We start from the raw sequence: 16,859 nt of genomic DNA, 5'->3' as shown, positions 1-16,859 counted from the left end.
TGTCCCATTCCGGAAGCCCAGCACCTATTTGGACTTTGATTAATACATCCTTGCTCCCACAATTGCTTTCACCACTTCAACCTGGTTAAAATCATACCTATTCTTCAAGTGCTAGTTCCAATGTTGGTTCCTCAAGAAAGCTTCAAAACATTTCTGAACTCTCCTAGCACTTTTGACCTTGAATTGTCTTTAGATAATGCATGCTAAGTCCCTAATACAGTGCCTGGAGCACTGCAGATACTCAAAAATTGTTAACCTCACTCACAAAGTGTCCATCTTTCTAGACTGTAAAAATCACCAAGGGCAAAGACTTCACCGTATTCCTTTTTGTAACCCCCTGTGCCCTTTCTCCCCACCTGTGCGTATAGAGTATGTGCTTAAACAGCCAAGGTTTGTTGAAGAAAATGAAGTCACCTTGCTCATGATCAAGGGTTTCGGAGATTTAGAAATTCAGTTGACTGTTAAGTGACATTTATGGTTTCAGGCTCAGCGAGTCTCTCGTCCAGCCCATCCAGGACTAAGTCCATTTCATTCAAACCATCTTAAAGGAAATGCCTAATCTGAAAGTCCTCACAGCATGCCCTGCACGGTCACTCAAGTCCACCCAGAAGGCTAGTCCCAGCTTGATGAGTCACCAGCTCCCTCCCTGACCTGGAGCATAATTATAAGGAAAGCAAAGTACTGACAGTGCTGATCACGTGTAAGAAGTGACTTGGGCAGTTCCTGGGCAGGAAACCTGTTCTCCATATCAGGCAGCATACCATTCTGCATGTGCCTGGGAACCCTGCAGACCCAGCCCTTCCTTAATAAGTGCTATTCGTTTTATTCGTATGAAGCCACACAGAGTTTCTGGACTGATGATGTCAGTGTCCGTCAGCCTCGTGAGGGAGGGTGTGATCATCCAAGTAGCTATTCATGGTTGTTGATTACCTGTGGGCAGATACACTGTAAGGCTTTCACGCAGAAGATGAAGTGCCCGTCCTCAAGGAGTTTATAGGCTAACACCACCATCCCCCGGACTGTGAATACTTGGAACACAGATAATGCACTTAGAAAGAATTGATTTCAAACTCCTTTCCCCCCTCCTGTTCAACCCAAGTCTTCTCCTAAACAGCTTTGTCCAAGAATGCCTCTGTGCTCTTGCACCAGATTCAGTATTCAAGCGGTTGTGGCTGATGGCTGAAAACAGCCAAAACTCCCCTTTTTCCCCTTCAGAGAGTATCAGGTGCTACATTTTTTTTTTCAGTTTTCTCCCTCTTTCAAGACCCTTAGCTCAATTAATCCTAATTAATTGATCTTTGGGACACTTTGTGTGGCTCCGTTGGTTAAGTGTCTGCCTTTGGCTCGGGTCACGATCCCAGGTTACCGGAATCGAATCCCACATCGGGCTTCTTGCTCTCCGGGGAGGGGAGCCTGTTTCTCTCCCTCTGCTTGCCATTCCCCCTGCTTGTGTCTGCATGTGCTCTCTCTCTCCCCCTCTGATAAATAAATAAATAAATAAATAAATAAATAAATAAATAAAATCTTTAAAAAAATAATTGATCTTTGGTACTATAATAGCAACATTTTAGAAAACAGCATTTTCTAATCTTATATATGCTCTCTGATACATTTACAGATAAAATGACTTGCTTCATAATGATGCAGTGTAGGGATGGGTAGGTTGGAAGTGTATGTGTGTGTGTGTGTGTGTGTGTGTGTGTAACACACTAGAGTGGCCATGACTTACTGCCTTGATGATTGTCATAGCTGGGAATGGGTGCAGGGTGGGGGAGTTGCCCAATGCACCATTCTCTCCACTTTTCTATATGTTTAAAATTCTCCACAATAAGAGGTTTTTTTTTTTAAATTGGATTTCCATATTTGTGTTGAACTGTTTTCAAATTCTTTGTCCAGTTTTCTGTTGTGGTGCTCACCTTTTCAGCTTTCTTTTATTGATTTATTGAAGTCTTTTGTACATTAAGGAAGTTCTTTTGTATATGTGTTGCAAATATTTTCCCATTTTGTTCTTTGTTATTGCTTTTTTGGGCATGAAAATTTAAGTTTCAACACAGTTACATTGATCATTCTTTTCCTTTTTCTTTTTTGATTATGTTTAGAAAGAACTTACCCACTACTAGATTATTTAAAACAATGACAATATACTTATATCTTTGTACCGTACTTTCAACATTTTATTGTTGCATAAAATCTTTGACCTCTCTGGAATTTACTTTGGTTTAACAATTGAGGTCAAGATCGAGCTTTGTTGTTTTACTTTTATTTGTTCCAAACTGGTAATCAATTGTCCCAGTATTATTTATTTAGCACCCATTTTTTCTCCAATCAACTAAAAGGTTACCTTTAGCATATAACAATTTCTCACAAGGATTTGTCTGAAATCTTAATTATGGTTTTTTTTTTAAGATTTATTTATTTGAGAGAGAAAGAGAGAGAGAGTGCCAGGGGCAGGGGTAGTTACGATTTTCTTATATTTATTCTTCCATGTCAACTTTGGTTTCACTTTGTCAAGTTCCACCTAAAAAGCGTATACATTTTGGAATTGAATCAGTAGATTAATTAGGGCAGGTGAACATCTTTACGATTTTGAATTTCCCTCAGATTTCAAAAACATATCTTTATTCAAGTCTTCTTGTATGCTTCTCAGTAGAGTTTCATTATTTTTCTTTGTATAGTTTCTGAGCGTTTCTTCTAGGCTTATTTCTAGGTATTTTATTGTGTCATTGCTGCTATCATAAGTAGTATAATTTCTTCTCTTTATATTTTCTAGCTGATTGTGGTTTGTATGCAGGAAACCATGAGTATATGTAGGTTAATTTGGCACATATGTTGTTTCTAATAGATTAACACTATATCCTCTTGGGGTTTCTAGATAAACAATAAAAACATCTGCAGACAGTGATACCTTTGCTTCTTTCCCTTATGATGTTGAAAGTGTCAAGAGCACTCATCCTAGTCTTCTTCCTAATTTAAAGGAAATGCTTATAGTGTCACAAATAATTATTTTAAACGCTATTGTATACATTTCCTATTGCTGCCTAACAAATACCCGCAAACGCAGCAGCTTAAAACAACACACTCTTAGCATCTCCCAGTTTCTGTGGGTCAGAGGTCCGGCCTGGCCTTGCTGGGTTTTCTGCTCAGGGTCTCACAAGGCTGAAATTAAGGTGCAGGCTAGGCTGTGGGTCCTGGAGACTCAACTAGGGCAGGATCTGCTTCCAAGCTCCCTGAGGCTGTTGGCAGAATTCATTTCTTTACGTCTGTAGAGTTCATGATAGCTGTCTTTATCAAAACCAGGAATACGCATGCGCGCGCATGCGGGGGTGGGGGGGCTCTCTCTCTCTCTCTCTCTCTCATACACACACGCACACACGCCCCACCACCCCCAATCTCTGTTGTTTCAAGTCTCTGACCTCAGAGAAGGCTCAGACCTTCTTTTACTAGTACTTACCTGATTAGGTCATACCCGGGATAATCTCCCTTTTGATTAACTCCAAGTCAGCTAATTAGGGACCTTCATTACATTTGTAAAACCCCTTCACTTTTGCTATATTCTTTTGGTTCGAAGAAGTCACAGGTCTGTCTGCATTTAGGGAAGAGGATTATTCAAGGGCATGACTCACTGGGGGTCCTTTGGAGTGTGCCTATCACAGTAATACTTTACAAGATATCCCTATAAAGGAGATAGGAGAAATTAATGCTCTGTTCTTAACGTAAGAAATATGTGAGATTTCATATTACAAATACTACATTCACAGGCAACAATACAATTTTTGCTGGTAGTCTATCTCCCTATCTCTCTATGTGTGTGTATATATATATATATATATACACACACACATGATTTCTTTTACAGCACTATGTTCATATATGTACATATATATTATGTATATATTATTTCTTTTACAACGCTATGGTAATTATTACATTCATTAAGGTAACAAAATAGATAATAAAAAATGGAGTGACTAAAGATAGATGCTTATAAAGGAAAACTTCACGATAAATTGCAGCCTTGGAAAATTGCTTGGAGCAGAAGCATTTGGTTTAGAAAGAGGAATCACTTCTCTGTACCTTTGAAATATGCTGACCCATACGTATTCTAGTAACAAAATTGATTTGGACCTAGAAGCTCCTATTGCTCACTGACAGCTCCTTCTCCAGAATCTCATTCCTATTGTCTTTTGAACAGGCAACATTTTCCCAAAGATGCCACCACTAAATCAACATGGAGATCTGGGGGAAGGGTGTTTGATGGAATCATTTTTTAGTCCAAAAATCAGCCTCCATTTACTTCTCTTGGGTTAGTTCCCGAAGAAGGACTTAGGAGAATTTAGGATCAATCTCAGTCCCCAGCACCGATAGCACCATCTCCCAAATAGCACCAATGCCATCATCAAGCTAACGACTGTCTAGATTAGTAAAGAAAATTTGCATTTTGTATTCTACATGAACATTTTCCCTGGAATTATAGTCTAAATCAGTTGTTCCTTGTCCCATTTGATTGCTAAATTAAGTCAACTCAACAACAAGATTAAGCAAAAATAAAATGAATACACCATAAGAGTAGCAATTACGTGTTGTACCAGGGAGGGCTTAAACATGATGTCTGTTTAGTAGTGTGTTTGGTTTTTTTTTTTCTGAAAATAGTGTAATGCTCCCTTTACTCTTTCAGAAGCTGATTAGTATCGACTTCAAGCAAATCTGTCCAGACCTTAAGCTTTACTTCCATCTTCATTTTCTTCCTTTTTAGACTTACACCTGCAAACATTTTCAAAAAGATATCGTTGTGTCAGAAAAAAAAGTTGGTTGTGGTTTTGTGTGGAATACATAGAGAGGCCTCACGATTTCATTACTCGCTATGCATTGAGTAAATGGCAGTATGGTACATTTCTGAGTAACAAATGAGGATAATACTCTGGGTAGAGGAGAGTGTGGGGGGTGGGACTGGACCTCCAAGTAAAAGGTCAACCTGACCACCTTGAGACTGAAAATCAACTGGCAACTCTCTTCTTTGTGATTCATCAGTTCCCCCATTTAGATTTAAAAACAAATTTGAAACTGATAAATGTCATTGCGAGATGTTTTATTGGAAGCTGCTGTTTCAACACACCTTAAGGTCAATACTTCAAAAACCAGATAAGATATTGAATCTCCCATTCTTACTCTATTTGTAACTGTGTTGGACTTTGGGATCCAAGCATGTGACATGGAATTCTTATTTATATGTGTAAATAGATGTAAACCCAGAGACTCTGAGACAATTGAATTAATAACGTGCCTATGCTTGAACCAACAATATTTTTCTTACAATTTTTTTATTTGAGTCTAGTTGACAGGCAATGTTACATTGGTTTCAGGTGTGCACCATAGCGATTCAACAACTCTGTACCTTGCGCTGTGTTCACCAGAGGGTTGCTACCACCTGTCCTCACACCCTGTTACAGTATCATTGACTATGTTCCTATGTTCCCTATGCCTTGAACCAACAATATTTTTAAATCACTCAACCAACTGGTGCTGATTGAGCTTCAATTAGGTATGCAGCACCCGAATCTGATATTTAAATGAATCCACGTGAGAAGTCAAACATGGCGCCTTCTCCCAAGAAATGCTAGCGTGGAAAAATAAAGCAGTTGCAAAACAGAAAGCAGTCTTCATAGGTCAAAATGCATGATAAATACGTACCAATATGCCTAATGAGTTAAAAACAAGTAAGGAGAAATGTGGGCTCCAGTGATCATAGTAACAGTCGGGCTTGAATTGTGCATAGAGAACAAATTTAGATACAATGAAGGAATTTACATTTATTCATATAAAGACGCTCTGTGCTCCTGAGGAGAGTTGTCCTTTCATATTATTCAAATTATAATTACAAAATGGGAGTCTTGAAAGCGTAAGTGTTTATTCATAATCTTGGCCAAAGTCCACCCTAGAAGAGTAAGGATAGGTTAAAAACCACAGCCAATTCAATTATTTAATTTCACTGCATTAAAGCTCAAGGTTGCCAAATGATCTCATTACCAAATTATATCCTAAGGTCATGCTGGGAAAATAAGCGATTCTATGCCAGACAAACTACTCCCAAGGGCAATTCCTGGCCAGTGATATTGTGAAGTTGCAAAATGGCTGTTTTTCATTGGAAAATTCCATCCTCCACCCCCGGTGCTCTACGAGAGTTCCTCGACTTACCTAACCTAGTGCAACAGAGTGCTGGGCTAGATGGTTAAGTAAAGGACACTCAGGTACATTAGAATGACAACTGGTAGCCGTCGGAAGAGCAATTTTGTGATAGACTTTATAAAGAGGAACTTGGGTCTATAAAAATCATAGGAGAAAGTAGCAAATTGCAGTGTTAATGACAGGTGCTTTCCATATGTTGTTATGATCAGGTATTCACAGGTAGTTAAAACACTGCAGTAAAAGATGTCATGCCTGGGGAGGTGAGACATAAAGTGTGAAAAGACGGAAATGTTCAGCTTTGATGGTTCATGTTTTCGGGCCTGTTTTTGAAATGGTGGGACTTTGCAGAAGCAAAAGGCTCAAGTTCTTTCTTAAAAGAGAAAGTATACTACCCCTATCAAGGCAAGGAATACCCCCAAAGAAAGTGGTTTTATTGTGCCAGTGAGAAATTCCAGAAAAGGGATATTATAAGAGCCTGCAAGGGGCAGATTTAGGTCAGGGGAAATATATACCTTGGAAAGAGATGGAGACATTAACTTATTTAGAAGTCGACTCTCTTCAAAGACCCCGGAGTGTAAAGTATCATGTAATTGATCCAAGAGGACAATACGTCAATCAACAAATCTAAATCGAGTTGGCTATTATGTGAAAGGCATCTAACCCTCCAAGCTCCTTCTAAGTTTCTCGAATGAATAAGGCCAGCATTGTGCATTGATTGTCTGACTAATGGGTATTACAAGACAAATATATTTTAGAAATGCCAACAGTGATGTTGTAATTTTATAGTGTGGTAGAAAGAGCTCTCTCTGGGCTTGGAGTCCTGATGTCCCGGGTGTTAATCCTGACTCTCCCAGTCAACAGCTTTGTGGCCTTTCTTAGAGCGTTAAAAGAAGGGTTTTGATGGAACGTGGTGTGATTTAATCAGAAGATCCTAGTCCTATACTCGGCTATGCCACCCCCTTGCTTTTAGACCTTAGATAGGTCATCAGCTTCTCTTGTCTTCAGTTTGCTTGTTTGTGAAGAGGTTGAGCTGGGTCACCTCTAAAATCCCTTGCTGCTTTGAACCAATCCCTGAAAGCACAGCATAATTATATTCCTTGAAATTACTGTGGATGCTTAGACTTGTATCTTGGCTCACACGCCAGATTGTTGAGGCACTGTGATACACAAGAAACTATCAGAGATTCTGAAGTGAGACCCCAGGTCAGGCACTTAGCTGCTCTGAAACTTAGTTCTCTTATCTTTAAAACTGGACTAATAATTCCTCCTTTACAGGGTTCCTGCAAAGATGGCAGATAATGAACTACGATGTCTGGCCCATAGCGGCCGTTCAATAAATGGTGGTGCTTTTCATTTTTCCCTCTATGAATGACTTGATGCCAAGGTGTAGCATTATTCCTGTGGGAAAATAAAACGTATCACAATCCACGGTTTCTAGGGCACCACTGGCGCTGACGCGGTATAATGCTATCTTTTGTAACGTAGGTGGTGATCAGGTAGGAATTTTTAGAAAAACCTACTAACGGGCTCCAGGAGGAGTCCATTACTTTGCAAAGGTATCGGATGTTACCTTTGTAATGTCTTTTACTCAGATCTCACTGTTAATTCTGACGCTTAATGCCCTTGGTTTCCACAGTGAGGCCAGCCCTTGCAAGCCCCAAGTTCATGTGCAGGCTGTAATAGGGACCAGATGAAGCTCCTTTGCAGCTTGGAGTTTTCTTCCATTCTTTTCAGGCTCTTCTTTCCAGCACCTTTCCTGGCACAGGGGGGTCTCCCCTGCTCTGTGCTTCTGCATCTTGGCCACATTCGGACACTGTTGGATACTTCCTCTTTGGCAAACAGACCAAAACACAGGTTTCTGCCAACCATGGCCACTTCCCTTCATCTCATTTGCATCAACAGTGGTCATTATAAAGTGCAAAGTTAGAAACCCTTTAGGTTTGACACAATCATGTCTGATTCTGGAACCTACTTCAAATTAATTAATTTGTCCCATTTTTGAGCACCTGTCACTCACCGTTCTTGGACCTTGAACTTCTTGGTGGTGCTCCCGAGTGAGCACTGATGGTCGTATTTCCAGCTTTGAGGGTTTCCCCGGCAACTCCCTGTAGAAGGCACCATCCCTGCTCTCAGAGGGCTTACAGTCTGGTCCGCACGGGGAGATCAGCCACAGACGGTCCCGAGAGATAAGCGTGAGCTGAATGTTGTAAGCAGCGGAAGCTGCGGGAAGGAGAGGAGATTGCTGTGGGCTGGACCTAGCTGGCTGCGAAGGGGAGCAAACTCTGAAGCGGGCTCCCAGTGGTGAGAGAGGAGAAGCCGGTCAGGTGCGGGGGCAGGATGGGCTGAACATGTACTTTGGGTAGATTCTTCCGCAGAAAGGTCTCCAGGAAATTCTTACTTCCCAATCAGCTGATAAGCTCCTCTTTGCTGTGGATATTCTTTTTAGCCCAACACGGCCCAGAAAAGTGCATGCCACGTACTGCGTGTGTGAGCTTGGCTAGACCACGTGTCTCATTTCAGTTTGTTTGACAGGTATAGCCGGTCTCGAGGGCTAACGTGACATTGAAGATGGAACCCGTTTTACTGGGAGGGAGCAGGCCCTTGGTAAACGTGAGACGTTACCTCTTCCTCTGCTCCATGTAAGTGTATCTGTGACAGGTGGAATTGGGTCATGTTTCTCTCTATACTTTATTATTTTTATATTAGAATTTATTTACAAATTAATTAACATATTTAGGTGAGTAAACTCAAATGTAGTAGGTCTATACATTTCCTAGCTCTTTGTTATTTCTGGAATATTTTCTGTGATGGATTGAAAAAAAAACCTTAAAAAGTGGTTTTAAGGCAATCTTGTCAAATGTTTAAGGACAAAAAGCAGATTGTGTCTGGGGTTTTTGGTGACCCAGCTTCCAAATGGCCTTTTCTTGTTTAGGGGACCCCGGCGTTGGAGTCTTGCAGGGCCACTGTAAGTCACGCACTTGGTGCCTTCAAGCAGCAGGTATTTATTCTCTCACCATTCTGGGGGCAGCAAATCCAAATCTGAGTGTTGGTAGAGCCATGCTCCCTCTGAAGGCTCACCTTTCCTGCATTCTGGTGGTTGCCTGTAATCCTTGGTGTTCTTTGGTTTGGAGACAGATCCCTCTAATCTCTGCCTTGGATGAGACATTGTGTTCTCCTTGTGTCTGAGCCTCTGTGCCCGGATTTCTCTTTTCTTACAAGGACACCGGCCATCTCGGATACAGGGCTCACCATATCCAGTGTGACCTCATCTTGATTTGATGACTTCTGCTTCTCAGTGTGGAGGCTGGGGTAGAGAGGGTGGATGGGGGCAGCCTCCCTGGTGGGTAGGGCGTGAACTCACAACCTCAGCTTGGGTGCTCTTGTCTGAGCTTTTGTATCCTGAGCAAGTGGCCCAAAGCCATAGGGCCAGTGAGCTCGGACTCCATAACCCAGCGGCCAGTGGCAGCGGCTTATGGATGGGGGAGTGGGGAGGTATCTGGTCTCCTTTGGTTCCTGCTTAATTCCTGAACTTGATTCTCTGGCCTTCCCTTCAGTCCTACAGTCATCTGCATCTCATCTCAACAAATTCTCTCCCCTTTGTTTAAATTAGAAAAAGTCAGCTTTTTTTTTTTTTCAGGCAAGGACTCGGAGTAGCAGCAATATCAGCAAACTAATTTATTATCCAAATGTTAACAGAAGGTCCCAAGGAGCAGAACTCAGAGCTTCAAAAAAGTACCTGCCATTAAGAACATTAGTTATGATAGGACATTAAATATTGATTGACTACCACGTCCCCTTTTGTTGTAAATATTTTATACAAATGACAAAGGATAGAGCTCCTTTATAAATAAAGTAGTTACATCAGGAAATTTTGGGATTTTCCTCCTCAATGTCTAGAGATCTGAAAAATGGAATTAAAATTCTTTTAAAAGTTGTAATTCAAAAGGGTTTAGGAAAAAAACTAAAAGAGAAAGAGTTGAAATGTTGCTTCTTCTAATTATTGTTGGGCTGTGGGAACTGTTCCCTAATATCAGATCCGTCTGTGAATTTTAAAGAAATTCTTCGACTCAGTATTAATGAATAAATTTTCTTAGTTCCATCAGTCTGTTAATTAATAATCTGGAGTTGGTTAAAAAGAATTTTTATTTCAAAGGCTGCACTGTTTTTCCGTCCTAAATGTGGTAAGAGGTCCCTCTAGTGGCTACTTTCAGAAACTACAGTTCTCTACCAAACGCAGCTGACACGGATTTAAAAAAGCAAGCAGTTCCCCTTTTCTTGTATCCCCTCCTTGAAAAAAATCAGAGGTAGTAGCCTCAGGGCAAGAACAAGAAAAGGCACTGTTTAGGAAACCAGCTGTTGGGCAAATCTTGGTCTGGCCAACAGCTCTCTGGGTTGAAATGAAAAATGCCTCTCTGTAGATTAATGTTGTCCAATAAAAAAGTAATTCGAGGCACAAATGTGAGCCCCATATATAATTTTAAATTTCCTAGTGGCCACAATAAAAAAATTAAAATGAAACAAGAAAGTGAATTTTAATTATATAATTTTATTTAGCCTAATATATCCAAAGTATTTTCACTTCAGCATGTTATCAATATAAAAAATTAATGAGTTTTTTTTACACTCTTCTTGCACTAGGTCTTTGAAATCTGGGGTGTATTTTGCACTCAAAGCACGTCCCAGTTTGGACTAGCCACATTTCAGATGTTCAGTACCCCCACGGGGCTAGTGGTTCATTAGCACAGGACTAGAGAAACTCCAAAAGCAAGAACAGGAGCAGGAAGGATATGGCATTAGCAGTTTCAGAATTTACAATTCATAGCTCAGGGCGGCACCTCACAATTTGCCCAAAATCTGTTTAGAAAAGGACCATCAAATCCAGATAAACTCACTTGCAGCAGCCTAGAGCCTAGAGGTTCACGTTTCTTTCCTGTGTATCATTGCCAGTGGAGCCTACGTTGTATAAGGCTGCTGGAAAGTGGTTTGATGTTCTTCACCCAGAGCTTTCAAACGTTTAGACCCTCTGGGCCAACAGTTGCACTTGTGAGAGTGGGGCTTGGGGGCCTCGCTCTGGGCAGACAGCAGATAGGTAACAGCTCTTTGAGTCTTCTCTGGCATGTCTCTGTGAGCTCCTGGGATGGCTGTAACCCTCAGCTGCAGAGCTCTACCCAAGCCCCAGGTCTGGGGCCAGGAACCCAAACAACCTGGAGACTGCTGGTCACACGCTTGGCTTGCTTTCCCTCCCCTTCTCGTGGGCTCTGAGGCTGGGTGGGCTAGTTAAACATAAGATGCATATATAAAATTAAACTAATGAATCAACATTTGTAATTTAACTAATTAAAATAAGTCTATAATTAAACTGATGACATTTACTATTGATCATGAAGGTCTTTGTCTTCAAGGGCATTTTTTTGGGTCTGATTAGAAGGAGCCATGGGTTATGGTGCAAGGTCATGGCTTTTCTAACAGCATATACCTCTGAATGGCAATCTACCCCAGCGAGGTAATCAGAGCCGCAGACCAAGGGATCCAAGGGTGAAACTGTTCGACATGGCCTTATTTTACGAGCGAAAAACAGAAGCAGCTTAAACATTCAACATTAGGTGATTGCTTGGATGTATCCCCGTATGATAGATATTACACAGCTTTCTAAGTAAGGCTTCAGTGAATGTTTTTCCTCTTTTTTTTTGGTTTTTGGTTTTGTCAGTGACAGCCAAGAGTTCTGAATAGGCGGTTATGGAAAGCCCCCCCTTGCTTCCATCTTTCCTCTTCTTGGAGGCCCCCCCTTTCACCTCTTCTAAACTGGCCATTTTAAAGATTTATTTATTTGTATGAGGGAGAGAGAGAAAAAGAGAGAGGGGCGTGGAGGGGCAGAGGGAGAGGGCAAGAGAAACTTTAGCTGACTCCGTGCTCAGCCTGGAGCCCGACGCTGGCTCCATCCCAAGATGCAGAGATTATGACCTGAGCTGAAACCAAGAGTCTGAGGCTTAACTGACTGAGCCACCCAGGTGCCCCTGAACTAGCCATTTTAGAATTTACTTCCAGTTCTCCAAAGAGCGGGCATGTATTTCTCTTTCTGCTTTTTCCAGCTTTAGTTAGTATCTTTCAGCTTTTCACTCTGGAAGGTGAAGATTCAGCCCTTTCCCTTCCCGTCCCCACCACACATGCTCACCTTTCCCGTTTCCTAGCCCTTCTTCCTCTCTGAGAGTTTCTGCCCCTCCTTGGGCTGGGTTGCTGCTCTCAGTTTACCCCATGGGCTGCTCTGTCTTATCTCTTGTCTCATATTAGATCACAACCATTCCCTCGGTTCATTGCTCCACTGAGAATCTCTGAGGATAAGGTCTATGCCTTTCTACTCTGTGTCTCGGGTGTTGAAGGCATCCTAGACAACGTTCGCGGAATACGTAAATAAAACAAGGCACGTGGCAGTCTGTGGGCTGCTGCTGCTGGAAGAGTATGGAACGCCAGTGGCAATTAAAGCCTCCCACAAGGAATTCATTAGGCAAGAGACTTGTCTCTCCACACCTGTTACTATATCTTAACCAGCATCCCCTCCCTCCCCTCCCCATCCTGCCTCGACCATCCTCCCCCGCCTTTGCTTCCACCCTGAGGTTCCTCTTAGTTCCCCATCTTTATATTGGTCAACTTTGTCTCCAAGTTGGTCTACGACTGGGAGAGCTAGAAGTAAATCATTAAGGTCATTTAAATTGAGTGTTCTCACTGAACTATCCCAAGTGGAACTGTGTTTTCTCCTGAAAAAAGAGAAACGAGTGGGACGGTTTTAAATTAGGACCATTTAAAGATTCAGGACAATGCCAACAGATGGAGATGGGGCTTTTTTTTTTTTCCCAGAAATGTGTCCCAAGTAGAAACTGTCTGTCACCGAGCAGCGTGGGTTGTGTTCCAAGAAAAGCCACCCATTTCCTTTCGCTATAAATGAACTCCACCTGTGTTGGATGTTCGACCGTAATTTTGTTGGTGATTCGGTTTGATGCACTCTTGCCTTCCAGACGGGCTTGCACATACTTGTGGAGGTTTGTGAGTTGTAAGTGTGTGAGTAGAGTATCTGCCGGATTCTGTTGAATACCTAGCATGAGACAGGCACCATGCTGGACCGTGGGGATAGATGCAGTCAACAAGACACGGATCTCACAGTCCAGTTGATGAGATAATCACAATAATAAATAAATCGTAAAATAGATGATCACAGACAATTATAAGTACAATAAATGCTATGAGGAGGAGGTAGGAGGGAGGAGTCATGGAAGGTGTCCCTTGAGAGAACTGGATGAAACTCACCTTCCAGTGGAGAAGATTGTAGGGATGTGATATAGTGGTTAGAAGTCAAATTCCAAGTGTTTTAAAGAATGGAGATAGAGCAGCTATAACAAGGATGTGTTTAAAAATACAAGGCAAATCGTGCATTACTGTGATGAACTTTCAAAAATCAGACATAAAAATGTAAGTCTGTGGATAATTGAATTTAATTCTAATACAGAGAAAAGAAAAGAGTCTGGCTACTTATAAGTCAATGCAGCTACATTCAGTCATTTGGAGGGGGGCATTACTGATTTCAAACTTTGCCACTCTCAGAACAAACTCAGTCACATTCAATCTTACCATCCCGGGCACTATTCCCTTCCCCAGGGGGGATATTAGGATGTGATGGGTTTGCGTCCCACCCAGGGGGGTGGCCACGGCCCGCCCACATGCCCTCCCATGCCTACACACACACTCTTGGGATGTCACTTCCCCTGGAGGGTCACCCCACCTGGTAACCCCAGGGAGAAGCTCTCCACACAGTCTGCTGTCCTGTCTCTGGCAGGAGTTGAGGCTCAGGTCTTGCCCATTGTTCTTGGATTCTGAAACTTCCATGAGGTTTTTACCCTGTGCTCTTTCTTCTCCTTCCACCCCCAACCTGACTTGCCAAGGGATAGACGGATTGTGAGGCTCCCACAGTGAAAATGACCTTCTTGCTTCCTTTTCAAACCTTCCTCCTCCTTCTTCCCAAATGAGAGGGTTTTCTATTTTACTGGAGTGGGAGTGGGGCCTGGGGAGCCCGCTCTATTATTCCTCCTTTCTCATCTTTTCTGCCTTATTCCTTTCAGCACTGTTGTTCGTTAATTCTGGCCAAGCCTGGGCTGCGGGGCAGGTTTGAGAGGTTGGTTAAATGAGAGATGCGGATGGAGGGTGGGAGTCACCTGCAAACATGTCTCACGAGCGCCCCCTCTGTTCGCAAGAGAACAGGGATTCAAAGGGGCCCCGCCTGGCGAGGGCGGTGGGCGGGGGTGATGTGTGGGTCTGGGGAGAGCTGGAGCTCTTCCAGACGGAGCGGCGAGCCTGGGAGGAAACAGGGTCAGAGGTCTGCACCGGGTACCGGTCACGGTGGGTACTGGGACTCAGGGAAACTGAGTCAAGATCAGTGTTGTGCTAGCAGACGTGGAGGAATTCCAAGTAAGCAGAACTGAACCTAGATTCTATTTTATGCCATAGTTCTAAACATTTTATTTATTACTTTTTTTTTCATTGTTTCAATTGAAGTGTGGTAGTTGAAACTGGATTGCTTATTTTATTTCTTGGGCACGAACACTTACTTTCTTTTATCCTTGCGTAAACGCGGAGACATTTGAAAGCACAACACATTAAAAGCATGTGGTAGCTTATAAAAATACGAGTCGCCCCTCCCAAGCCCAGTATGTCTGCGTGGGTCAAGCTGAGTGTCTCCTTAAAATGTGCTGAGTGGGGCAGCGGTGATGTCACTCACTGGCAGTGAACCCAGGAGGGCCATCATTGAGGCTGACAGGAAGTTAGAAACATGAGTCCCCCGGAAACACTTTTGCTCTGCCTCTGGTTCCTTGAGATGTAACTACGTCTCTGGAAATGCGTACATATATGCATTACTTCTTGTCACCACATAAATATTTATCCCCGAGGTAGAATGCATGTCATGATGGGTCAGTGCGGTCAGCATTCATTCCTCAAAGGTGCAGTTCAGGAGCCCCATTCCCAGGGTGCCCAGGATCTCAAATAGGATCCTTTTAAAAATTGTCCCCCGAATTCCCTCCTTGCCCTTCCTCAATGTGTGAGTTCATTGTGTTGAGCCAAGATTCAGCGAGAGCAGCGGGGCTTGCCCATGCCCTCATGAAACATTCTTCTCAAACGTGTCACAGAGATCCACTCACTCCTACCTGCGTGCAGTCTGGTGGTTCTCTTGCAGGGACCTGTTTGGGCAATTCTCCACTGGAACAAATCCCATGGGAGCTGTGCCCAGCTCCGGGGCAGCGAACCCGCTCGCTCCCATCTGCATCCAAGAGCCAGATGTCTTGCCTTACGAGGAAAGGAGCGAGTTCTCCTAGACGGTTTATGATAACAGTGGTTGATGGAGGCGAGAGGCGGCCCGTGATTTCGGTTTGCCCCCCTCCTGCCCACGTTAACTTTATTTAACCCCTTGATCAGGCCTCTTGTTTTAATATGGTATTTTTTTTAGAGCAGTGCTAGTTTCATAGCAACGTTGAGAGGAAGGTGCGGAGATTCCCACAGACCGCTTGTCCCCACACTTGGGCAGCCTCTTCTGTTGTCAACATCCCTCACAGGAGGGGTGCCTTTGTTACCATTGGTGAATCTACATGGACACGTCATAATCACCCGAAGTCCAAAGTCTGTGGTTGTCCATTCTATGGGTTTGGATAAATGTACAATGACATGTATCGATCATTATGGTATCATACGGAATATTTTCACTGCCCTAAATATCTTCTGTGCTTTGCTACTCATCCCTCCCCTCCCCCACCGTCTGGCAACTGTTGGTCTTTTTACTCTCCCCACAATTCTGCCTTTTCCAGAATTCCCTATGGTTGGAATCGTGGGATGTGGCCTTTTCAGATTGGCTTTTTTCACTCAGTAATCTGCACTTTAGCATCTCCCATGTCTTCTCAGGGCTGGAGTGCTTGCTTTTTAGTGCTGGACAGTATTCCATTATCAGGATGGATCTCAGTATATTTATCCATTCACCGACCAAAGACATCTTGGTTGCTTCCAAGTTTGGGCAATTATGGGTAAAGCTGCTATAAACATCCATGTGCAGGTTTTTGTGTGAACATACGTTTTCAGCTCTTTTAGGATAAATATCAGGCAGTGTGATTGCTGGACTGTACAGCAAGAGTATGTTTGGTTTTGTCAGAAAAGGCTCTGTAGTTTTCTTATAATGTCTTTGTCTTTGTCTGATTTGGTATTAGAGTTATGATGGCCTCATAGAATGAGTCAGAAAGTATTCCTTCTGCTTCTATTTTCCAGAAGAGATTGTAGAAAATTGGCATAATTTTTTTCCTTAAATATTTGGTAGAATTAATCCGTGAACTGATTTGGTGCATTCTGTTTTGGAAGGTTATTCATTCTTTTTTTTTTTTTTAAGATTATTTATTTATTTATTCAACAGAGATAGAGACAGCCAGCGAGAAAGGGAACACAAGCAGGGGGAGTGGAAGAAGCAGGCTCCTAGCGGAGGAGCCTGATGTGGGGCTCGATCCCAGAATGCCGGGATCACGCCCTGAGCCGAAGGCAGACGCTTAACCGCTGTGCCACCCAGGCGCCCCGGAAGGTTATTCATTCTTGATTCAATCTCCTTATTAGATATAAACCCACTCGGTCTATTTCTTCTTGTGTGAGTTTTGCCAGAT

This window comes from Ursus maritimus, unplaced genomic scaffold, assembly GCF_017311325.1.
Source record: "Ursus maritimus isolate PB19 unplaced genomic scaffold, ASM1731132v1 scaffold_18, whole genome shotgun sequence".
Taxonomy (NCBI): Eukaryota; Metazoa; Chordata; class Mammalia; order Carnivora; family Ursidae; genus Ursus; species Ursus maritimus.
This window is presented reverse-complemented; position numbering follows the sequence as displayed.